The sequence below is a fragment of the Rhinopithecus bieti genome, unplaced genomic scaffold (genome assembly GCF_001698545.2).
Source record: "Rhinopithecus bieti isolate Rb0 unplaced genomic scaffold, ASM169854v2 scaffold_10548, whole genome shotgun sequence".
NCBI lineage: Eukaryota > Metazoa > Chordata > Mammalia > Primates > Cercopithecidae > Rhinopithecus > Rhinopithecus bieti.
In genome coordinates, this window is record NW_016806834.1 from 49,149 (window position 1) to 76,265 (window position 27,117).

Below are 27,117 nucleotides of genomic sequence, written 5' to 3' on the forward strand. Positions count from 1 at the left end.
GCACAAGACAAGGATGCCCTCTCTCACCACTCCTATTCAAATAGTGTTGGAAGTTCTGGATACGCCAATCAGGCAAGACAAAGAAATAAAGGGTATTAAATTAAGAAAAGAGGAAGTCAAATTGTCCCTGTTTGCAGATGACATGATTGTATATTTAGAAAACCCCATTGTCTTAGCCCAAAATCTCCTTAAGCTGATAAGTAAATTCAGCAAAGTCTCAGGATACAAAATCAATGTGCAAAAATCACAAGCATTCCTACACACCAATAACAGACAGACAGCCAAATCATGAGTGAACTTCCATTCACAATTGCTACAAAAAGAATAAAATACCTAGGAATCCAACTTACAAGGTATGTGAAGGACCTCTTCAAGGAGAATGATAAACCACTATCGATGAAATAAAAGAGGACACAAACAAATGGAAGAACTTTCCATGCTCATGGATAGGACGAATCAACATCGTGAAAACGGCCACCATACTGCCCAAGGTAATTTACAGATTCAGTGCCATCCCCATTAAACTACCAATGACTTTCTTCACAGAATTGAAAAACAACTACTTTAAAGTTCATACGGAACCAAAAAAGAGCCCACATTGCCAAGACAATACTAAGCAAAAAGAACAAAGCTGGAGGCATCATGCTACCTGACTTTAAACTATTCTACAAGTCTACAGTAACAAAAAGAGCATAGTACTGCTACCAAAACAGAGATATAGACCAATGGAACAGAACAGAGACCTCAGAAATAAGACCACACATCTACAACCATCTGATCTTTGACAAACCTGACAAAAACAAGAAATGGGGAAAGGATTCCCTATTTAATAAATGGTGCTGGGAAAACTGGCTAGCCATATGTAGAAAGCTAAAACTGGATCCCTTCCTTACACCTTATACAAAAATTAATTCAAGATGGATTAAAGACTTAAATGTTAGACCTAAAACCATAAAAACCCTAGAAGAAAACCTAGACAATACCATTCAGGACATAGGCATGGGCAAGGGCTTCATGACTAAAACACAAAAAGCAATAGCAACAAAAGCCAAAATTGACAAATGAGATCTAATTAAACTAGAGAGCTTTTGCTCAGCAAAAGGAACTACTATCAGAGTGAGCAGGCAACCTACAGAATGGGAGAAAATGTTTGCAATCTACTCATCTGACAAAGGGCTAATATCCAGAATCTACAAAGAACGTAAACAAATTTACAAGAAAAAAACAAACAACCCCATCAAAAACTGGGCAAAGGATATGAACAGACACTTCTCACAGGAAGACATTTAGGGCTGGGTGTGGTGGCTCACGCCTGTAATCCCAGCACTTTGGAGGCCAAGGCAGGTGGATCACAAGGTCAAGAGATTGAGAGCATCCTGGCTAATATGGTAAAACCCCATCTCTACTAAAAACACAAAAAATTAGCCAGGTGTGGTGGTGAGCACCTGTAGTCCCAGCTACTCAGGAGGCTGAGGCAGGAGAATGGTGTGAACCTGGGAGGCGGAGCTTGCAGTGAGCCAAGATCGCACCACTGCACTCCAGCCTAGGCGACAGTGTGAGATTCCATCTCAAAAAAAAAAAAAAAAAGACATTCATCCAGCCAACAGACACATGAAAAAATGCTCATTATCAATAGTCATCAGAGAAATGCAAATCAAAACCACAATGAGATATACCATCTCACGTCTGAATGGTGATCATTAAAAAGTCAGGAAACAACAGGTGCTGGAGAGGATGTGGAGAAATAGGAACGCATTTACACTGTTGGTGGGAGTGTCAATTAGTTAAACCATTGTGGAAGACAGTGTAGCAATTCCTCAAGGATCTAGAACTAGAAATACCATTTGACCCAGCCATCCCATTACTGGATATACACCCAAAGGATTATAAATCATGCTACTATAAAGACACATGCACACATATGTTTATTGTGGCACTATTCACAACAGCAAAAACTTGGAACCAACCCAAATGTCCATCAATGAGAGACCGGATTAAGAAAATGTGGTCCATATACACCATGGAATACTATGCAGCCAAAAAAAAGGATGAGTTCATGTCCTTTGCAGGGACATGGATGAAGCTGGAAACCATCATTCTCAGTAAACTATCACAAGGACAGAAAACCAAATACCACATGTTCTCACTCATAGGTGGGAATTGAACAATGAGAACACTTGGACACAGGGCAGGGAACATCAAACACCAGGGCCTATCAGGGGTTGGGGGGCTAGGGGAGGGATAGCATTAGGAGAAATACCTGTTGTAAATGACGAGTTGATGAGTGCAGCAAACCACAGGGCACATGTATACCTGTGTAACAAACCTGCACGTTGTGCACATGTACCCTAGAACTTAAAAGTATAACAAATAGAGAGAGAGAGAGAGACAGAGAGACAGACACTTAAATGTAAGACCTGAAACTATAAAACTGCTAAAAGAAAATACATGGAAAAACCTTTCAAGACATTGATCTAGGCAAAGATTTTATGGCTAAGACCTCAAAGACTGCTTGCGTCTTAGACAAATTGACTATGTTAAACTGAAAAGCTTCTGCACAACAAGGGAAACAACAGAGTGAAAAGACAACCTGTTGAATGAAAGAGAATATTTGCAAACTATTCATCTGATAATGAACTAATATCTAAAATTACAAAAACCTCAAACGACTCAACATAAAAAATACTCATTAAAAAGTAAGCAAAAGACATGAATGGGTATTTCTCAAAAGAAGACATACAAATGGCCAACAGGTATATGAGAAAATGCTCTCAACATCACTAACCATCAGGGAAATGCAACTCAAAACCACAATGAGATATCACTTTACCCCATTTAGAATTACCATTATGAAAAAGACAAAACATAACAGATGCTAGCACGGATAAAAACAGGCAACTCTTACACACTGTTGGTAGAAATGTAAATTAGTTTAGCCACTATGGGAAACAGTATGGACATTTGTCAAAAAACTAAAAGTAGAACTACCATATGATCCAGGATTCCAACTACTGGGTATTTATCTAAGGGAAAAGAAATCAGTATATCAAAGAGATGCCTGCATTCACATGTTTACTGTAGCACTATTCATAATAGCAAAGATATGAAACCAGCCTAAGTGTCCATCAATGGACAAATGGATAGAGAAAATGTGAAATACACACACACACACACACACACACACACATATACACACACACACACATATATATATATATATATATATACTGTGATAGTTAATATTACATGTCAGCTTGACTGAATTGAAGGATGCCTAGATGGCAGGTGAAGCATTTATTCTGAGTATATGTGTTATAGTGTTTCCATAGGAGAATGACAGTAGACTGGGAGAGAAGACTTGCCTTTAATGTGGGCAGACATCATCCAATTGACTGCCGGTGGGGCTAGAACAAAGCAGGCAGAAGAGGAGGATATTCAGCTTGCTTGGCTTTATCTTTCTCTCTCTCTTGCAGAGCAAGTCACCTTTTTGCCTCCTGCCCTTGGACATCAGACTCCAGGTTCTTCAGCCTTTGGACACTGGAACTTGCGCTAGCAGCTGCCTGGGGGTTCTCAGGCCTTTAGCCTCAGACTGGGAGCTACATTGTCAGTTTCCCTGGTTTTGAGGCTTTTGGGAGTTCAACTGTGCCACGCTGGCAGCTTTTCTCAACCCCAGCTTGCCAATGGCCTATCATGGGACTTTGCCTTTGTAATTGTGTAAGCTAATTCTTCCTAATAAACACCTTTATATATATATACACACACACACACATGTATTTGTAGTTATATATGTATATATGTACACATATATTACATACATGCATATATATATTCAGATTCTCTATTCTGTTCCATTGGTCTACTGTGTTGTTTTTATACCACAATGCCATACTGTTGAGTCTACTAGCTTTGTAATAAACCGAATAGTAAGTACATACATATATACACATGTAACCATACCTGTTATATGTGTGTATTATACATATATGTACAGGTGTATATATATATACACATGATATACACACATGTACATACATATATACATACGTATACGTATATGTATGCATATATGTATATACACTAATATACATATATACATGCATATACATATGTATATATGTTTGTATACTATTGGTTCTGTTCCTCTGGAGAAACTTGACTTATAAATATACAAGGAAATTCTATTCAGCCATAAAAATGAATCAAATGATGTCATTTGCAGCAAGATGGGTAGAAGTAAACATCATTATGTTACATTAAATAAGCCAGACACAGAAAGACAAATATGAGTTCTCCTTCATATGTAGGAAATAAAAACGTTGACCTCATGAAGACAGAGAGTAGAATGATAGATACTAGAGTCTGAGAAAAAAGCATGGATGAGAGGGGGAATTAAGGGATGTTGGTAAGTGGGTATAAATATACAGATATACGTATATTTTCTAATGTTTGATAGCAGAGTAGGGTGACTATAGTTAGCAATAACAAATTATATATTTTAAAGTAGCTAGGAGACAGAACTCAAAATGTCCCCAAAACATAGAAATGATAAATATTCAAGGTGATAGCTACCCCAAATACGGTGACTTGAAAATTACACATTTTATGCATGTAACAAAACATCATACATACCCCATAAATATGTAACTATTATGTGTCAATTTAAAAAACATAAAGTTCCTAGGAATAAATTTTACCAAAAAATGTATAAGACCACAACACCAAAAAGTATAAAAATTGCTAAAAGAAATTAAGAAGTCCTAAATAAATGGAGAGAGATACCATGCTTTTGCATTAGAACAGGGGTTGGCAAACTATGGCCCAAAGACCCATCCAGCTTGTTATCTGCTTTTGTAAATAAAATTGTATTAAAACAAAAAACTTTACAGTCATCACCTATGGTATTGCAAAAGTGACTCAGCTATTGGCAATAAGATTGTGGTTTACAATTTAACAAATAATCTAAATAGTTTCATACGAAAATGAGCAACACAGTCCCTAGCTCTTAGTTGGGCCACATTGCCATCAGTTTTTATTGCTCTTTCCCTTCAAATACCTGATCCACTATCACGTGAGGAAAGACTGGACAAGACATAGCAATACATGGCTGGGCTCTAGCTATGTGCCAAACACACTTCTACATATCTTCAAATAGAAGGCTGAAAATAATGCTTAGATTAATATGAATCTAAATATGTGGATATCTGGCTCTTGATGCAATATTACTTCATTCTTTCATTAGGAGGAAAGTATTAAGCATTTAATCGTCAGGCTCTAAACTAGATGAATGTACAAAGATGGGAAAGACAGATCTGTCCTTCAGAAGTTCACTGACCAGGGAGGAAAGTGTGACAAGTAATTTTAAAAAGATATTATTAAGATGCAGTGGTAGAATAAATTATAGCGGTACCAGCTAACCATGTTTAGTGGTAAGGAAGAGATGGTTCAGATAAAACTTCTGAGTTTAACAGACATGGGCATGGAAACGCTAGAAATGGCTGGAAATGTGCTATCTTGATTTGGGAAGAAAAGTATTCCAGGGGGATTAAACTACTTGTGCAAAATCCCAAAGAAAAACAAAGGTGGGCTCAAGAAACTGACAGTAGCAGTTCGGTATAGCCAAGATATGAGGTGAGTGTGAGGGGTATGGCACAAAATGACTCCAGAAACATGAGAACCAGATCAAAAGAAGTCTTATAAGCCATGCTAAGATGTTAGGTCTCTATCATCTGATAGTAGGAAATAAAGGGTTTTAATCAGAAGTCACACTATAAATATTTTGGCAGCAAGACAGGAAGGATACGAGATCAGTGGCAGGAAGACTAGGTAGACCATTGCACTACCCAGGCAAACAGTAGAGCAGTATTTATTGTTTTATTAGTCCATTCTCATGCTGCTAATAAAGACATACCCATGACTGGATAATTTATAAAGGAAAGCAGTTTAATTGACTCACAGTTCAGCATGGCTGGGGAGATCCCAGGAAACTTAAAATCACAGTGGAAGGGGGAGCGAACACATTCTTTTCCTTGCTGCTGCCATGTGAAGAAGGATGTGTTTGCTTCCCCTTCTGCCATGATTGTAAGTTTCTTCATCCCCAGTCCTGCCACCCTGCCTTCTCTCCCCGAGCCTGCACTGATGGACTCATGGGGAGCTCCCTATGATCAGTTGACAGAGAAAGAGAAGACTAGGGCCCAGTTTACAGACAACTCTGCACAATATGCAGGCACTACCTGAAAGTGGACAGCTGTAGCACTGCAGCCCCTTTCTAGGGCATCCTGAAGGATAGCGGTGAGGAAAATCTTCCCAGTGGGCAGAACTTCGAACAGTGCACCTGGTTGTATACTTTGCCTGGAAAGAGAAATGGCCAGATGTATGAATATATACTGATTCATGAACTGTAGCCAATGGTTTGGCTGGATGGTCAGGGACTTGGAAGAAGCATGATTGGAAAACTGGTGACAAATTTGGGGAAGAGGTATGTGGATGGACCTCTCTGAGTGGCCAAAACTGCAAAGATACTTGTATCTAATGTGAGTGCTCACCAAAGGATGACCTCAGTAGAGGAGAATTTTAATAATAAAGTGGATAGGATGACTCATTCTATGGACACCACTCAGCCTCTTTACTCAGCCACCCCGTCATCACCCAATGGGCCCATGAACAAAGTGTCCATGGTGGCAAGGACGGAGGTTACACATGAGCTCAGCAACATGAACTTCCACTCATCAAGGCTGACCTGGCTATGGCCACTGCTGAGTGGCCAATTTGCCAGCAGCAATATGCCCACACTGTGCCCTCAATATGGCACCATTCCTCGGGGTTATCAGCCAGCTATTTGGTGGCAGTTGATTATGTTGGACCTCTCTCATCATGGAAAGGGCAGCAGTTTGTCCTCACTAGAACAGACACTCCGGATATGGGTTTGCCTGTCCTGCACGCAATGCTTCTGCCAAGACTACCATCCATGGACTCACAGAATGCCTTACAATCCTCATAGTATCACATATAGCATTGCCTCCAACCAAGGCACTCACTTTACGGCTAAAGAAGTGTGGCAGTGGGCTCATGCTCATGGAATTCACTGGTCTTACCATGTTCGCCATCATCCTGAAGCAGCTGGATTGACAGAATGGAGGAATGGGCTTTTAAAGTCACAGTAGCTGACTCCTTTGCTATAGTAAACTCTGACTAATTAGGATTTTCTTATTTTCATTTGGTTGGTCTTTATTTTTAAACCCTCTTGGTTCCCTGAGCTGCCATGTAAAAATTCTGACTACCCTGCTGGAGAGATCATGTGGAGAATTCCTGAATGTATAGATAAGGGGAGATACTCAGCCAAGCCCAGCCTTCTAGTCATTGTGCCAGAGCTCTAAGTATGTGAGTCAAGTCCAGCCTAGCCCATGCCTGAACCCTACTGACTCCAGCCAAGTTTTACCCAGAAGTTTTAACCAGCTGAGCTGTCCCCAAATTCTTAATCCACAGAATCTTGAAATACAGTAGAATGACTGGAATTTTTAACCACTAAGTTTTGGGATTTTTTGTTATGCAATAACCAAAAAACTTCCCTTGGAGAGAAGGAAGAAACACCATGGATTGGGAAGTCTATAGCTAGCACTGCTGGGTCTCCTGATCATCCTAGAACAGCCAAGAATGTTCAGGAGGCTAAAGCAGAAGTTTCAACCCCTCTTCTCACTTCACCTCTTCTGGTGAAAATATAGCTCAGTTTTTTACTGAAGGAAAGAAAAAAGAAGATATTGTGCAGATGACCTGGTTGGGAGACTTTGAGGGAAAAAGTTAAGAATGAAGTATAAGAAGGATATTCAAGATAAAAATAGCAGAACCAAGACACATTACAAAATGTCCCAATCTACATATCTAACAAAGTAGACAAAACAGAGTACAAACAAATCAAAATTTCACCAGTGGCAACCAAACCAGGAATTGGGTCAAACTCATATCATAAATTTCAAATATTTACAGCTAAGAACTGTAGTAGGTGTTAAATATTTGTTCAATGAATAAATAAATTCCAGTGTGGCAAAGCTCAGATCTGCTTCTAAACGTGCTTCCACAACTCCAAGGTACTACAAAGAAAAAAAAACAGTAAACTATAAGATACTGAGACTCAATTCCCAATTTGGAACAAAGTCAACTGGGGATGAGTCAATAAAATCCTTTAGAATAAAGTTCCTAGATTTACCTCAGGATCCCATAGAATATAAGGGCTTAAGAGCTTGCCATTTCCTAGGGCACTGCACTGAATTCAATACTTATTTTATTTATGTAAACTGTAGCTATTTCCAAAGAGAATTTTAGCTCATTCCAAAATTTAACTTTATTCTTTGGCATTAGTACCAAAGAATTTATAAGTACCAAGCTTCTTGGAGGAATATAGAAGAAAATGAGAGAAAAAATAAGATTAAACTAATACTGACCAAGCCCACCATTTCCCAAGTTGGATGGAACTCATACACTTATTTCATTTGATATTCAGCTAAAGGTTTTTTTTAATTTCTGAGCTAAAATTTCTTGCTTTTTCAGGTATCTTAAATTAATTTCATAAAAGCTGGCCACAATTCTCCAAAGAATTAAAAGCTACAGGCCTAGATTTATAATTCTGGAACCTAAAACTGCTGCTGTACACCTTATAGCATATTCCACTATAGAGTTTTATATAATGTTGATTATTTACTATATGCCAAGTATTCTACTGAGGATTTTACATGGATTAACTAATTTATTCTTCTAATAATGTTGAGGTAGGTATTGTTATTATGTATATTTTAGAGATGAGAAAATTAAAGCATAATAAAGTAATCATTCCCAATGGTACCAGATTTTATTCCCAGGCAGTAAAATGCCAAAGCTTCTATTCCTGTCCACTACACAGTATTGCATCCTTACGTGACACACGGATGATGAAGAGATTTCTAGTTAGGAATATAGACTATCTCCATTCTCTGGCCTCCAGGACTCAGAAACTCTTGAATTTATTGACATGATCACTGTTGTCATGAGTTCAAATGACTGGATTTGCAAGAATATTAACAACATTGATAAACAGTCAATGGCTAATATTAACAACACTGATAAATAACCAATGGTTAACATTATAACTTACTGCTTCTATGCCTTAGCCTCACACTTTCCATGTATTCATTTGGAAATGTACTCTATAAGCTACTTGCTGCTGACCAAATAAATATTCATTGTTATAACAAAATTCATTACTGAATTGTGATTAAAAGCTGTCAGAACACTAGAAAGAGAAAGGAACAGACATGCATACACATATTAATCAAAAGACACATAAAACAATGTACATAACAGCACTATTTTACTAGTCAAAACTGGAAATTACCCAAATAGCCATCACTAGGAGAAAGAACGTATCATTTGTACCACACTCATAATGCAATACAAAAGAACAATGTGAATGAATGAACAGTGGCTACATGCATAGATGTGGGTGTTAGGTTAAAGAAGCCAGACATAAAAGCACTGTATGATTCCTTTTATATAAAGCCCAAAATTAGGTAAAACTAATTTATGGTGTTAGAAGTCAAGATAATTATTACTCTTTGAGAGAGTGGGGAGTGCCTGGAAGGAAAATAGGTGGGGCTTCTGGGGTGCTAGTAACATTACGTTTTTTTTTTTTTTTGGGACGGAGTCTAGCTCTGTCGCCCAGGCTGGAGTGCAGTGGCGCGATCTGGGCTCACTGCAAGCTCCGCCTCCCGGGTTTACGCCATTCTCCTGCCTCAGCCTCCCGAGTAGCTGGGACTACAGGCGCCTGCCACCTCGCCCGGCTAATTTTGTATTTTTTAGTAGAGATGGGGTTTCACCGTGTAGACCAGGATGGTCTCGATCTCCTGACCTCGTGATCCACCCGTCTCGGCCTCCCAAAGTGCTGGGATTACAGGCTTGAGCCACCGCGCCCGGCCAACATTATGTTTTTTAATCTGAGAGTTGGTTACATGGATGGTTCAGTTTGAGACAATTAACCAATTTGTACACTTCTGATTTGTATACTTTTCTGTATATATACATATATGCATACATATATCAAGTATTATATATATTACTTCAATGAAAAACTCACAGAAAAATACAGATGAGGATGTAGACAGCCAGTCAAAAGTAGAATACCTTATGCTTCTTCCCTACTCTCCCTGTCCTACTGTCCATCCCCTCCAAAGGCTGACTTGTAATTTTCCCCTTCGCTCTCCTATACATCCTCTAACCATTTGAGGACCCTTTGATAATTACTTTCTAATTCTGTCTTCAGTTCCACATGTCAAAATTAGGCTTCAGTGCCTGAATGCTGAAGACCTCAAGATGCCAGAAAGTTTAGGGCACAAAGTAAGGATTAACCCAGCGAGATCATGAAATAATTTTAGGAGTGAAAGAGAACAGTCCAGCATGGTGAGAAAGCTTAAGAGAAGAAAAGGTACCTCGGAATTCAGCTTGGGAGACTTGACATCTGAAAGTCTTGATAGAAAAGGAAGAGAGTATAGCCAGAAAGAAAGGAACCAGAAAGTATTGCCAGAGAGTATAGCCAGAAAAAAAAAGGAAGATTAGTGTTCAAGCTACAGAGCAGGCTCCAAGCCCTAGGCTCAAGCTAGCCAGAACCCTGGCCAAGTCCCTAACTATGCCTCCCAAATAAAATCACATTAAATATTGATATTTACAATGTGACATTAGATAGAAGATTATACTTCATTTGAGGGAGACAGAGCACAGAACATAGTACACCTGAAGTCAGCTGGGTACAAAAAGAGAAAGGGATAAATGCAATTTTTTTGTTTTAACCATTTAGTAGCACTATTTGCCCCATCCCTATCCCATTCCCCTAACTACTTTCTTCTTAACATGTTCCTAGCACTTTTGCTACATTTTCCAATAAGGTTCTCATTCATCAGGTGTAAAATACACAGGAAATCAAAAAGCAAAAGACAATATTTGAAGGAACTCTACTCGTGAGTCACAATTTTCATGAAGTTCTGCTTTATCTATAAGACATGAAAACCTACCATGATTTTCTGAAGTTTAGAAAGGAGATTAGGCAGGACCTAGATCACACTGTACCATATAGAACCCACATCATTCTTCATGAGGTCTCCAGGGAAATAACCCCTAAGAGGAAAATCCCTGAAAAGAAAAGACATTTACATTCCCAGATCCTCTCTTACTGAAAATACATACAAGTACAAAAGTTCACACAATTAATATGGCCAATATTAGAATAACAACTAAACTGAAAATTACATAATAATCGCTATGAGTTTTAATGTAACTAAAATGTTACACAATGTGCTGTGTAATTGACATAATTAGCTTACTTAATACTTCAACAGCCCTTTAAAATAGGTATTATTATCCTTACTTGGATGATGAGGAAACAGACTCAGAAAGGCTGAGTAATTTACCCAAGGTCATACAGCAACAGTAAATGGAAGAGCCAGGAGGCAAACTCAAGTGAGCCAGACTCCAAATGGCCTTTGAAGCTGACATGCTGCAGGCTGGTTTGTGACCTGGTCTACTCAAGAAGCATAACAATATAATGATCATTGTGTTATTTAAGTCAACCCAATCATATATACTTACTTTAAAAGGTTTTTTTAAAAAAAATAAAAATTGCAAAAGAAAAATGCAAATATTAGTTGAAATATACCCACACTACAAATGAATTATGCATAATTCAGTGATAGTTATTTTAACTGACAGAAGTACACTTTGCATGAGTACTAATGGGTTCCAACAAAGAAATGTAAAAAGTGGGAAAAAGAGTTTGATTCCAGGGCATGTAGATCACAAATTCTGAAGAAAGGGAGAGAGCAAAGACTACACCCTAACCTGTCAAAAAGTACCCCAGAGGAGAAAAAAAAATTCACCCTGAAGCAGTCAAAACTCAAAAGGTATGTGTTCCACATAATTTCACTGATATGCTTACCACTACTGGGAATGCCATTTAACATGTCTGATCCAGCCTTGGAGGATTTTGCCCCAAGTTGTTTGGGGAATCCTAAAATAGAGATGAATTCCTGGAAAACTATAGGAAAGCAGGTCACACCAATAAAAGAATTAAAATAGTGATGGAGACACTGAACCAGTCTTTACTACTACAAGATCAGCATTGATTGAGAAATCTATGGCTTCAACATAAAAGTGCATCATTGCTGACACAAGTCCACACTTGAAGGACTTCTGGAACTGTACTTTACTGATTATTCTAGTTGTACAGAGCTTCGCAGCTCAGGATACTTTTTTACACAACTATGAAAATTATTTCTTCTAGATTTTCCCACCATTTCATTCTAGCCTATAAAATCTTCTTCATGCATCCTGAATCTTATACATAACATATTTGCCATCAATTCACATTGTCATTCAAGTCACCGATTAAAATGGTGATCTATATACATTCAAAGACATGGCCCTTCAAAATAATAGCTAACCACCCTGCAAGCTGTGTTAGCAACCCATGAATCAGTAAGATTTGGAAGCCTATCCATTGTAAGGACAGAAACCAGGGTACTAGTCCCCTGAGGGAATTACCTGTATCATACATTTTCAGCTAAGTGGCTGGAGTGAAAAAGTGATAGAAGCCTCTGGAAAATAGAAGAAATAAAGGGAGATAAAGATGCTAATGCTGACAATGAAGCAAAACATGACTTTTATCTATCATTTTCAATGCTTCAGAGAGTATTTGATACAGAACATTTCCCTTACTGAATTCCTTGACTAATAATATATGTTATTCAAAAGAAGAGTTCCCTGATTAAAAATATTTGGGAAACCCTGGTTAGAGACAGGGTCTTGGGTTCTGCAGAGCTTCTGAGTCAGAGCCTTTAACAGGCTAATGTACATTGTGGCTCCAAGAGGAGGACCATCTATGCCTTCCCTAAAGGTCCCAAACGACTAGAGATTATTGCTTGCAAAATATCTATTAACCATACCTATTGGCATAGAGATGGGGGCCAGGTGATGGGGATGGGTAGCTGACAGGCAAATGAACAAAAACGATTATAACACAATGTGAGAGGAGCTATGGGAGAGCCCTACTTCAATGCAAATAACTTCACTAGAAGGAATTGCTTAAACTGCAGAGAATGGCACAGAAAGCATCATAAAGGAGATGACATTTTCAGGTAGATCTTACAGGATTTTTAAGGACCTTGTCTGGTGGAGAAGAAAAATGGCAGAGGAAATAGCATGTGCAAAGACATTAATTAGATAAGAAATGATCAAGGATTGTTGTTAACATTCAAAGGAACAATCCCATAAAAGACAAGGGGTAGTAGAGAAAGCTTAAAAAGTGAAGTTTCATGCCTGATTTTCAGGAGGCTTGCATGCCTAGGTAAAAAATTTGGAATTTATTATAGACAAAGGAGAGCTACCAGGAGCTTTAAGGCAAGAAAAATGATATGATAATATTTGTTTATAGGAAATGAATCTTGCAGCAATGTAGAAGAAGGACTGGTATGAAGATATCTTGATGGTAGCAAAAGACTAATTTAAAAGATTCTGGAAACAATCCAGATACAAGGTAGCCAGGGCCAGAATAAAATAAGCCATGTCAAGGACAGAGAGGAAGCTTAGATCCAGGAGATAATCTGTGATAAAACTGACAGAATGTGGTGGTCATGTGAGTGTGAGGGTGAAGAAAGGTGAGAAATGAAGAATGACTACAGAGTCCTTAGTCTGAGACACAAAAGAATGTCACTGATATGTGACAAGAGACAACAGAAGAAAAGACACATCTGGGGGAAATATTATAATGGGTCCAGTATGAGATGATGGGGATATCTAAGTATCTAAGTATCCACATGGTGAGATTATATATGCAGTGAGATACAGAGGACTAGAAAAAAAAAGTCTGGTGTTAAGCATCTCCTGCACAGAGTTAGTGAGAATCTCTATGAGGATCTCCTGCATAGAGTTAGTGGTGCTATAATAGGAGTAAACATACTGTCTCAAGGTTCACCAAGGCAGAGTGTACAGCATATGTCTGATATTCCAGGTTAATAACTATTATAAAAAGAGAAAAGTAAACCTCGCTTTTCAATTTGGGATAATACAACTAAATCTGCCAACCTCCAATGTTCTCTTATTTCCATTTATAACAGTATATCAAAGATCACAGTTAGTAGCGCATTATCTCCCAGGCATATTTTTATAATACTCACATATGGAATTCACAGTAACAAACTAGGTGAGATTAAATCCTAGCTGGGAACTCTCCGAAACTCTTCACCTATTTTGGATTTCAGATCTCTCTTACACACGCGTATTGTACTACCTCAGCTCAAGGATCATTGCTCTTCAGCATATATGCCTCAAGCATTTGTTAGGTCAATATGGGAAATATAAGAAAGTATAAAAGATGACAGATATACACAAGGAGGCTACGATTTCCAAAGATATCCTTCTGTAAAATTTATGCTAGCCAGGACTAATGTCAACCTAAATCTGGAAGCTCCCAATATAAGCAGAAACTAGTACTTGAAAAAGTTAGGAAATAAACAGTAGAGAAAGAAAGGTGGAGATATGGGTGGATCAGAATATGATTAATCAGACCATTCACAAAAGGTGGCTTCTCCTGAGCAGGGATCTTTAGCTGGTATAAAAGATCACTCTCCTGACCTTTAGTATCCTGCCACTCCTTCATTCTACATCCTACATGTATGTTGGTGAACTGGGTAAGAGGGAATCCATCCAACTATTCCTACTTATTGTTAACCAAGGTTGAAATCTAGTGACATACTCTGCATAACATTACTGGATGCTTGGATTTCTTAAAAAGTTATTTTAGGTCCCCCATAACCATAACATTCTCTAATAGAGAAGGAAATTGAAGACAGAAATGTGCCTTCTCTGAGATTACTCAGTACTCTTTGCATTGCTGCATTGTACAGCCTTAAGACATGGTAGGCTAAAAGAAAGACAGCATTATTGATTGTCTCCACTATTTTCAGAGGGCTTTATCTAAATATCATGCAGCTCTTACTGTGGACTGGAAGAGTCATACTTCTTGTTGAATCTTTAGATGCAGAGGATGCTTGTATACTGCATCTTTTTAGACATATGATAATTTAGACAGGATCAGTAAGACCAGTTAGATCAGTATCAGTAGGATAGAAGCTGATTTCAGGAAACCAAACTTCTGATTCTCTATTATCTGAATTCATGATGGTTGAATTCTAATGGAATGATTCATCCACTGATTCATGTAACTGAGTCCTACTGCTGAGTAGGTACTTTGATACATGACACAGATACTAATATGAATAAGCTGTAATCACTGGCCTTGCCTGACAAAGATCACTTATCATATGAGACAATCCCATAAAATGCCAACTGTAATTCAGTACACTACATGCTATATGTAGAAAGAGTGCTAGGCATGCAAAGAAAACAATGTGAACAATGTGCTAAAGAAAAATGAAGGAAGGATCCTTTCACAGACAAAAACACTTATTTGTTTATTCATACAACAATAATCGATAAGTGCCTGCCTACCACGAGCAAGGCCCTAGTCTAGATTCTGAGTTTACAGTAGTAAACAGACAAAATCATTGCTCTCAAAGAGCTTACACATTCTGGAAGGGGAAACATAAACTAATCAAATTTCAAATGGTAATAAAATGACATAAAGAAAATAAATGTACCAGAGATAAGAAGGAAAGTTACTCACAGGAGACATCATCTGAACAGAAAACAGAAATACAGACACCAGCTATGTATAGAAAAAGAGATCAACAAACAAGTCAGAGCACAGGGTCTTTAGAAAAGAATAGGCAGAATAGACACCATATTCTTCTGAGCTGAAAGGTCAGTGAGTCCACAGCATGGTGAAGAAGGAGAAGGGAGGTACAAAATGAGATTAGAAAAGCAGATGAGGGTCAAATCACAAAAAGAATAATAGTAAAAAGTTTACTATCCTAAGTATAATAAGAAGTTCTTCGAGCATTTTTTAAGAAGGGAAGTAACACTGATTTACATTTTTAAAACTTCATGCTGATTGTTGTGTGGATAGGAGATTGTGGGATGAAGCAAGAAGAAAGAACAGAGAATAGTTGCAATAATATAGCTGAGATGATGGAAACATGAACTAGATTATTAGCAGTAAAGATGGAAATAAAGATGGATTAAGAATATTTTGAGGCTGGGTGTGGTGGCTTATGCCTGTAATCCCACCACTTTGGAAGGCCAAGATGGGTGGATGGCCTGAGCTTAGGAGTTTGAAATCAGCATGGCCAACAGAGCAAAGCCCTGTCTCTACCAAAAATACAAAAATTAGCCAGGCATGGTGGCATGCACCTGTGGTCTCAGCTACTTGGGAGGCTGAGGTGGGAGGATTGCTTGAGCCTGGAAGGCAGAGGTTGCAGTGAGCCAAGATCATGCCACTGCACTCCAGCCTGGGTGACAGAATGAGACCCTGTCTCAAAAAGAAAATAAATTTTTTTTTGAGAGAAAACTGTCAGGGCTTGCTGATGGACTGTACATACAAGATGAGGAAAAGAGAAATGAAAGATGACTTGACATTTTAGTCTGACCAAGCTGGTTGATGATAATAACTTTTTATGATTATTTGGATGAAGAACAACAGGTGCACTATAGTTTGATGAAGGAGAAATCAGGAGCTCTGTTTTAGTCACATCAAGTTTGAAATGCCTATAAACATCTCAAATGTCAAACAAGCAGCTAGGCAACATCCACATGGCTAAGTTCAATGGTCATTTCAATTGCTTAGCATCTTATCAGTATTTAGCATTTAGCTAACCTCTCCTTCCTTCTTTCTCTTGCCTCCCATGACACTATATTTTCCTAGATTTCCTCCTACCTCGTTGGCCACTACTTCTGCATCTACCTGACTGGCTTTGCCTCCTCTGCCTGACTTCTAAAGATTGAAAGGCTCCAGAGTTCTATCTGTTTCTTTTTTTCATATATATCTACACATACTTCCCTAGGGAGTCTCATTCTAGTCCTCTGACATCCCATCTGTATGCCAGGAGTTCTAGCTATAGTTAGTCTAGTGACAGTGAGGGACAATCAGGAGATTCAAAAGAACAGTCAGTATCTACCCATGACCAGTCTAAATATGGTCATAGGCAATACTGATCCAGCAAAAGAGGAAAACAAAACCCTAGTCATGGTCAAACAGGAAGAAGCTCCAGATAGTCAGTATCTCAGCAGGGCCAAATAATCAGTCATTGACAGTTTGCATGGATTCAATGAACAGTCAGGAGAGAGTGCCAGGTCATCTCATAACCAGTCATTACCTAGAGAGTCTGGAATCAGTACAAGTGGACAAAGGTGCCCAGGTATAGTCAATTTAATGATATTGAAAGACAATCAGAAAACTCAGACAGTCAGCATCAACCCATGAATAGCTTGGGTGTGGCCACAAACAACAGAAATCTGATAAAATACAAAAACAAGGCTCTCACCACAGATAATCACAAGATAGTGTTAGATGCTCAGGATAGACATCTATTTATGGACAGTCTGGGTCTAGACATGGAAAATCTGGACCCAGTACAAGAAGACATGGATCCAGCCACAGTCAATAAGGAGAGAGCTCTGGACATTCATGATCTTTTCATAGATAATCATCACCTGTACAGTCTACATCCAGCATAAAAGCAGAGATCTAAATTTACTCTTTCCAGTAATGAAGCATAGTTAGGAGACTGGGATAGACAGTTACCCTTCTCCTATGGTCAAGCTGTGTATAGGCATAGGCAGTCTGGATCCAGCACAAAAAAAAAAAGAAAGAAAAGAAATAGCTCTAGCCATGGACAGTCAAAAGGTAAGCCAGAAACTCATCAAGGATGGACATCTACTCATAGGAAATCCAGTCTTCCAAGAAGAATCTGTGTTCAACACAAGGAAAAGAAATTGGTTCACTATGGACAATCAAAAGACAGCACTGGACCTTCAGGGTCAATTCACAGATGAGCACTATTAATATATTCTGGACCCAAAATAAGCAGACATCAAGGATGAAGTTATAATCAGGTCAGTGACCATAAAATACAATCTGGAGACACAGAGATATAGTTAGAATCAACCCATGGACAGTTGGTTGATAAGAGATATTTCTATTAACTCTAAACAGTAGGTCTTATCAGAGACAAACATCCACTAATGGTTAGTCTGAATCTATATATGAACAATCAGGATCCAACACTAGAAAAAGGCAGATAGATGGCCCATGAACAGACATGATACAGCTCTAGACAATCCATGTCTTTTCTTAGCCAGACATAAATTCACGGACAGTTTGGGTCTAGTCATGGAGAAGTGACGATCAGTAAAACAATGGACAGAGGAAGTTCCCTCCAGGAATAAGAAAGTCATAGTCATAATCAAGCAGGAGATAGATAATACACTCAGAAGCCAGACAAGTCAAACCCAAGGTGAATTTGGGTCTAATCACATACAGAGTGATAGTAATGGTGCAAGGATCAGGTTATAGTTGTAAACATGGCAGCTATGGAAGTGCTGATACAGCTATGGATAGTCTGAAAAACAATAGACCATTCAACATTGATTTCAGTCCATTGAAATCTGGGGATAAAAGCACAAATAAGCACAGTGGGTTTTGTTTGTTTGTTTGTTTGCTTGCTTGCTTGTTTTTTTGAGACGGATTCTCACTCTGTCGCCCAGGGTGGAGTGCAGTGGTGCGATCTCAGTTCACTGCAAGCTCCACCTCCTGGGTTCACGCCATTCTCCTGCCTCAGCATCCCGAGTAGCTGGGACTACAGGAGCCCGCCACCACACCCAGCTAACTTTTTGTGGTTTTAGTAGAAACGGGGTTTCACTGAAGCCTAGTCTTAAGCAGTCAGGATCTCCCTGATCATTCAGGGTCTGGATCAACAGGTAAGACAGAAAGGCAAAGATTTAATCTTGGATACTCAGGAATAAGCCATAAACAATCATTTGATACTATTAAAGCAAAAGAATACACTAACACTTGTTAAACTGGTAAGACAGACATTATTCAGGGTTACCTTGATAGGTGTAGGGACTACTGCAATGGGATTTTTGTAGTGGGGAGAGAGAGGGAGCTCAATTCCTAATGCAACAAAGAAAAGAGGACATTTATAGCCAAGGAGAAGAATGTGGAGGGTCAGTGGTTAAAAAATTACTGCAAGGGTAAGATAATTCTTGATAAGCTGACTTAACAAGATTTTTTCTGAAGACAAGCCACAGTGATCCCATATTACCTGGGAAATGTTGAGAGAGGAAGAATTTGGTCAGATACTGAAGGCGATCATATATCAAGGGTGGAGGATTCTGTCTAAACTGATTTAACAAGATTCTTGCTAAAACTGGACTCTTGTGGACATTCCCAAGAATGGGGTCTAGTTGGGTTCAGAAGAGCCTGACCAGTTAGGTCCAGGGGAGAGTCTCTGTCAATATTCATGGTCAGTCTGGACCTAGCAGAGGTAGATGACCATGAATTACTTATAGTCCATCAGTGGCCTATAATAATTATGGGACATCATCAAGTGAACTAACCTCTATATAACAAGAATTCCCAGGAGACAAAAAAGAGAAGGGGCTAGAAAGCATATTTAAGGAAATAACAGCTGAAAGTTTCCAAAATCTGGAGAAAGATGATGCCATCCAAGTACAAGATGCTCAGAAGTCACTAATCAAATTCAACCCAAAGAGGAAATCCCCAAGACATATCATAATTAAATTAGCAGATATTAAAGACAAAGCAAGACTACTCAAAGCAGCAAAAGAAAAGAAACATATCCTGTTCAATGAAGCCCCAGTACGATTTTCAGCAGAATTCTCAGCAGAAACTCTGCGGACCAGGAGAGAACAGGATGCCATATTCAAAGTGACAAAGGAAAAAAGAAACTACTAACCAAAAATTCTGTACCCAGCACAGTTAGCCTTAAAACACAAAAAAGAGATAAAGAGTTTCCAGACAAACAAAAACTGAGAGAATTCCTTAACAGCACACCTGTTTTCTTACAGGAAATGCTAAAGGGAGTTCTTCAATCTGAAAGAAATGGATGCTAATGTACAAGAAAACATCTAAAGTTATTAAACTCACTGCTAAAAGAAAAAAAAAAAAAAGACAAATTCAGAATACTCTAAATGCCTTGACTGCCCATGGCAGGATCCTTGATTTTCTCCTGTGCTGGATCATACGTGTCCATGGGTGGACTCAGATTGTCCACTTTCTTCAACTGTAATTGAACTAAGTAAGTCGCTTATATTTTAAGAATAAAGACTAAAAGATAAATTTATTAAAATAATAACTAAAACAATTGGTTAAGAGATAGGCAATATAAAAATGTAAATTGAAACATCAAAAGTCAAAAGTGGGAAGGAAATAGTGTTAAAGTGCAGAGGGTTTTCTGTTGCTGTTTTGTTGTTGTTGCTATTTTCTTTTCTGTGCAATGAAGTTGAGTCACTATCAGCTTAAGATAACCTGTAATAACATAAGATGTTTTGTAGGCTTCATGGTAATCAAAAGCAAAACCTATCATAAATACACTAAAAATAAATAGCACAAAATCAAAACATACTATGGAAGAAAACCACTTAACCACAAAGGTAAGCAAGAACAGAGAGAGAATTCTACCAAACAACTAGAAAACAAGTAACAAAATGTCAATAGTAAACCCTTCCCTATCATTAATAACTTTTAATATAAATGAATCAATTTCTAAAATTAAATGACATAGAGTTAAATGACCCAACTATAGGCTGTCTATAAGAAACTTACTTCATCTATAAAGACATGCACAGACTGAAAGCGAAGAGACGGAAAAAGGTACTTCATGCAAATGGAAATCAAGAGAGCAGGAGTAGCTATACTTAGATAAAAGAGACTTTAAATTAAAAATGAATTTGAAAAAAGACAAAAAAGGTCATTATATAATGATATAAAGGAGTCAATACAACAAAACGATATAACAATGGTAAATATATACTCATCCAATACCAGAGCATCCAAATATACAAGTCAAGAATTAATACATTTAAAAGGGAAGTTAGCTGCAATACACTAATAGTGGGGAACTTAAACATGCTACCTTCAGTAGTGGACAGATCATCCAGACAGAAAGTCAATGAACATCAAAGTTAAGCTACACTCTAGATCAAATGGACCTAAAAGACATTTACAGAACACTCCATCCAATAGCTACAGAATACACATTCTTCTCATTGGCACCAGAAACATTTTCCAGGATGGATCATATGTTAGGACAAAAAACAAGTCTTAATAAATTTTTAAAAACTAAAATCATATCAAGTATATTTTCAGACTACAAAGGAATAAAACTAGAAATCAATAAGAAGAGGAACTTGGGAAACAGAACAAATACATGGAAACTAAACAACATGCTCCTGAATGACCACTGGGTCATGAAAGAAATTAACATGAAATAAAAAATGTCTTCAAACAAATGAAAAGTGAAACACAACATACCAAGATCTATGGGATACAGCAAAAGCAGCGATAAGAAACAAGTTCACAGCAATAAACATCTACATCAAAAAAACAGAAAGACCTCAAATAAACAACCCTAAAATGCACCTCAGGGAACTAAAAAGTAAGAACAAACCAAACCCCAAATCAGCAGAAGGAAAGCAATAGTAAAGATCAGAGCACAACTAAATGAAATATAGACTAAAACAATGTTACAAAGGATCAATGAAAAGTTGTTTTTTGAAAAGATAAGCAAAATCAATAAAACACTTGCTAGACTAACGAAGGAAAAAAAGAAAAAAGACCCAAGTAAAATCAGAAGTGAAAAAGGAGACACTACAACTAATACTACAAAATTTAAAATGTTCACCAGAGACTATTGTGAACTATACATTAACAAACTAGAAAACCTAGAAGAAATATACAAGTTCCTGGACACATACAACTTACCAAAATTGAATCAGGAAGAGAGAAAACCTGGACAATTAATGAGTAATGAGATTAAATCAGTAATAAAAAGTTTCCTAGCAAAGAAAAGTCCGAGACCAGATGGCTTCACTGCCAAATTCAACTAAACTTTCAAAGAATAAAACAAGTCTTAACAAATTTTTAAAAATCAAAATCATATCAAGTATTTTCCAACAATGGATTAAAACTAGAAATTAATAATAGAAGGAACAATAGAAATTGCACAAAATCATGGAAATTAAACAACATGCTCCTCAACAATGAATAGATCAATGAAGAAAATAAGAAATTTGTTGAGAAAAAATGAATAAACAATGTATGAAAATCTATAGAATATAGCAAAAGTAGTTCTAAGAGGTAAACTCACAGCAATAAAGGCCTACATCAAAAAAAGTAGAAAGACTCCAAATAAACAACCTAATGAGACACTTCAAGAAATTAGAAAAGCAAAAACAAACCAAACCCAAAATTAGTAGAAAAAAAGAAATAATAAAAATTAGAGCAGAAAAAATGGCATTGAGACTATATATATAATATAATCAATGAAAACATGACATTGAGACTATAGATAATATATATTATCAATGAAAAATGACATTGAGACTATATATATACATATCATCAATTAAATGAAAATTTAGTTTTTTGGAACGATAAACAAAATCAAGAAACCATTGGCTAGACTAAGAAAAGACCCCAGTAAAAATCAAGGATGAAGAAAAGACATTACAACTGATTCCACAGATACATACAAAGAATTATTAGAGACCATAATGAACAATTTGTTGTATGCCAACAAATTGGAAAACCTAGAGGAAATAGATAAATTCCTGGAAACATACAACCTACCAATATTGAATCAGGAAAAAAAAAAGAAAATTTGAACAGACCAATAAGGATTAATGAGATTCAATTGGTAACAACAAATTTCTCAACAAAGGAAAGTCCAGGACCAGACGGCTTCACTGCCAAATTCAACCACACTTTTCAAGAAGTATAAACATCAATTCTCCTAAAACTGTTCCCAAAAATTGAAGAGGAGGGAATTCTAACTCATTCTATGAGGCCAGCATTACTCCGATACCCAAACCAGATAGAAACACAACAAAAAAAGAAAACTACAGGCCAATATGCCTGATGAACATAGATGTAAAAATCCTGAATAAAATACTAGCAAACCAAATTTAACAACACATTAAAAGATTATTTATCATGATTAAATGGGGTTCGCCCTGAATAAAAGCATGCTTCAACATATGCAAATCAATAAAAGTGATACATCACATGAACAGAATCAAGAACAAAAGCCATGATCATTTCCATAAATGCTAAAAAAGTACTCGATAAAATTCAACACTGCTTCATGATAAAAACTCTCAATAACTGGTAATAGAATAAACATACTTCTAAGCAATAAAGGCCATATATGACAAACCCACAGCTAACATCATAATGAATGGGGAAAAATAAAGGCTTTCCTCTAAGCTCTGGAGCAAAACAAGGATGACCACTTTCACAATTCCTATTCGACATAGTACTGGAAGTCCTAGCCAGAGCAATTAGGTAGGAGAAAGAAATAAAGGGCATCCAAACTGGAAAGGAAGAAATCAAATTATCCCTGTTTGCAGACAACATGATCTTGTATTTAGAAAAACCTAAAGACTCTACCAAAAAGTTCTTAGAACTGATAAACAAATTCCGTAAAGCTGCAGGATACAAAATCAACATGAAAATTCAGTGTGGCATTTATATACACCAGCAGCAAGCTATCTGAAAAAGAAATCAAGAAATCCATCCTATGACTCCATTTATAGCACTACCAAAAAAACCTAAATGTCTAGGAATTAATTTAACCAGAGAAGTGAAAGTTCCCTACAATAAAAACTATAAAACATTGATGAAAGAAACTGAAAAAGACACAAGTAATGGAAAAAATCCCATGCTCATGGACTGGAAGAATTAATATTGTTAAAATGTCCGTACTACTCCAAGAAATCTATAGATTCAATGCAATCCCTATGAAAATACCAATGACATCCTTCACAGACATAGAAAAAAGCATTCCTAAAATTTGTATGAAACCACAAAAGACCCCAAATAGCCAAAGCAATCCTGAGCAAAAAGAAGAAAGCTGGAGGCATCACACTACTTGACTTCAAATATACTACAAGTCTATTATAATCAAAACAGCATCGTACTGACACAAAAACAGACACATAAACCAATGGAACAGAATATAGAACCCAGAAATAGGTTCACATATTTATAGCCAACTCATTTTCACAAATGTGTCAAGAAGATACATTGGGGAAAGAATATCTTTTTCAATAAATAGTTCTGGGAAAACTGGATGTCCATATGCAGAAGAATGAAACTAGACCCCTATGTCTCACTATATACAAAAATCAACTCAAAATGGATTAAAGACTAAATGTAATACCTAAAATCAGGAGACTGTTGACAGCAAACATTGGGGAAACACTTTCAGACATTTGTCTAGGCAAATTTTGGCGGTGGGGGGGCTAAGACCTCAAAAGGACAGGCAACAAAAGTAAAAATAAATAAATGGAACTACATTGAATTAACAAGTTCTGCACAGCAAAGGAAACCAGCATAATGAAGAGACAGCCTGTGGAATGGGAAGAAATATTTGCAAACTATTCATCTGACAAGGGATTAATAACCATTACATATAAGGAAACCAAACAGCTCAACAGCTAAGAAAAAAAACATTAAAAAGTGGGCAAATTAGCTGAATAGATATTTCACAAAAGACATATAAATGGTCAAAAGGCATATGAAGAAATGCTCAGCATCACTGATTATCAAGGAAAATCACAATGAGATATCATCTCAGCCCAGTTAAAATGTCTATTATTAAAAAGAAAAAAATAACAGATGCTGGCAAGGATGCAGAGAAAAGAGAACTCTTATACATTGTTAGTAGAATATACATCAGTACAGCCACTATGGAAAACAGTATGAAAGTTCCTTAAAGCACTAAAAATAGATCTACCATATGATCCAGCAATCCCCTTCCTGGGTGTTCATCCAAAAGAAAGAAAATCAGTTTATTGAAGAGATATCTGCATGCTCACATTTATTGTGGCACTGTTCACAATAGTCACAATATGGAATCAATCTAAGTGTCCATCAGAGGATGAATGGATAAAGAAAGTGGTATATATACACAATGGAATATTATTTAGCCATTAAGAAAGAACGAAATTTGCAGCAACATGAATGGACCTGGAGGACATATTAAGTGAAATAAGCCAGGCACAGAAAGGCAAATATTGCATGTTCTTACTCAAATGTGGGAGCTAAAAAAGCTTATCTCATGGAAGTAGAGTAGAATGATGGTTACCAAAGGCTGGGAAAAGTAGAAGGGAGGAAGGATAAAGAGAGATTGGTTAATGAGTATGATAATACAGCTAGAAGGAATAGTTCTAGTGTTTGATACCATCATACGGTGAGTATAGTTAACAATAATTATTAATTTCAACACAGCTAGAAGAGATTTGGAATGTTCCCAATACAAAGAAATAATAAAAGTTAGAGGTGATAAATATCCTGATTGCCCTGATTTGATTATTACACATCACATGCATGTATCAAAATATCACATGTACCTGATAAATACGTATAATTATTAGGTATCAATTTTAAAAATTAAAAAAAAGCTAAGCATATCTAGAACAGAGCCTTGCAAAATTCCAACACCATAAAAAGAAGCAAGCAAAGACAACTGGAATTAATATTTTTGCTAACCAAATAGTAACTCCATATTTATATTATATAACTTAGGTTAGTAAATTATAATTATAATTATAAAGCCTATTATTATCATTATGATAATTTTATAAGACATATATATAATTACACAATTCCACATACACAATACTGTTGATTCAGACTAACATTCTGCATGTGTTAAATATTCTTGCCAGTGTAATTGTCCCTTTAAGAGTTGAGTCTTTTAAGAGTTAAGAGTCCTGATTTAAAGTCAGAAACCTGCGTTCAAATTCTACCTCTGCCACTTAGTAGCGATGTGATTTTGCAAGTTAATTAACATGGTTAAACCTCAATTTCACTGTCTGTAAGACAGAAATGCTAATACTTCACCTAAGGATTTGAACAGTTAATGTCTAAATATCTATAAATTACATTGACAGCTACACAGAAGATACTAATTAAAAAAAAAAAAAAATAGCTCTGCAGCAAGTAACAATGGAAGCAAGCCAAAACAAGTTTTACTATTTTATAACAATGCTACACTCTAAAATATATCCACAAGCAATGTGAACCTTACCTTAATAAGTGAGACACCAACAGGAGAGGAACTAACTCAAAACCAAGATGCGAAGAAAACATAAAGAACAGGAATTTATTGTGACAAGTTCTTTCTGAGGACAAAGTTATCTGGTTCTAACCTTTTCTTTAAAAATGTAATCCTACTTTAATTCTTCTACTTAATATCGATCTTCTTTTAAAGGATAGTGCATACTTGTCCTCCTCAGTTAACATATGTAAGTAGTGTGAGTTTAAATTTTAATACTAAAGAAAAACTTTGCTGTTTGAGTTTCAATTAGAGCATTAAATATTAAATTTCAAGCTTTGAAGCTTCTGCCAAATTTTGTATTTTACATTAACTTTTACAGAGATGTATTAAGTCTTATAGTATCATCAGATCACTGTGACTGACTGTAATGCGCTTGAGTTTATAGACAGAGCTTCTAATGCTCTGGTTTTGACATTCCAATTGCATAAAAATTGCCAACAAAAATTTATGAATTAACAATGTGTCTTGTCTCCATTCTGCTCCATTACCTTACTTTATAAATGGTAAGACTGGAAACTGATCCAAACAGTCAAAGAGCTAAGGATGGAGCTTTGGAGAGTAAAAACATTTAAGCACAGACCATAGAAGAAAACCCTTCAAAAAGCCTGAAAGAAGCTGTGAAAATCAAACCATAAAGTGTTGAAGAGTAAGTGAAAGTTAAGGGACTCAGAGAGAAGGAGTGCTGACTGCTCTTTTAAGGAGTTCAGTTATTAAGAGATGGAAATGGATGATAGAAATCATTAGATGGGCCGGGCGCGGTGGCTCAAGCCTGTAATCCCAGCACTTTGGGAGGCCGAGACGGGCGGATCACGAGGTCAGGAGATCGAGACCATCCTGGCTAACA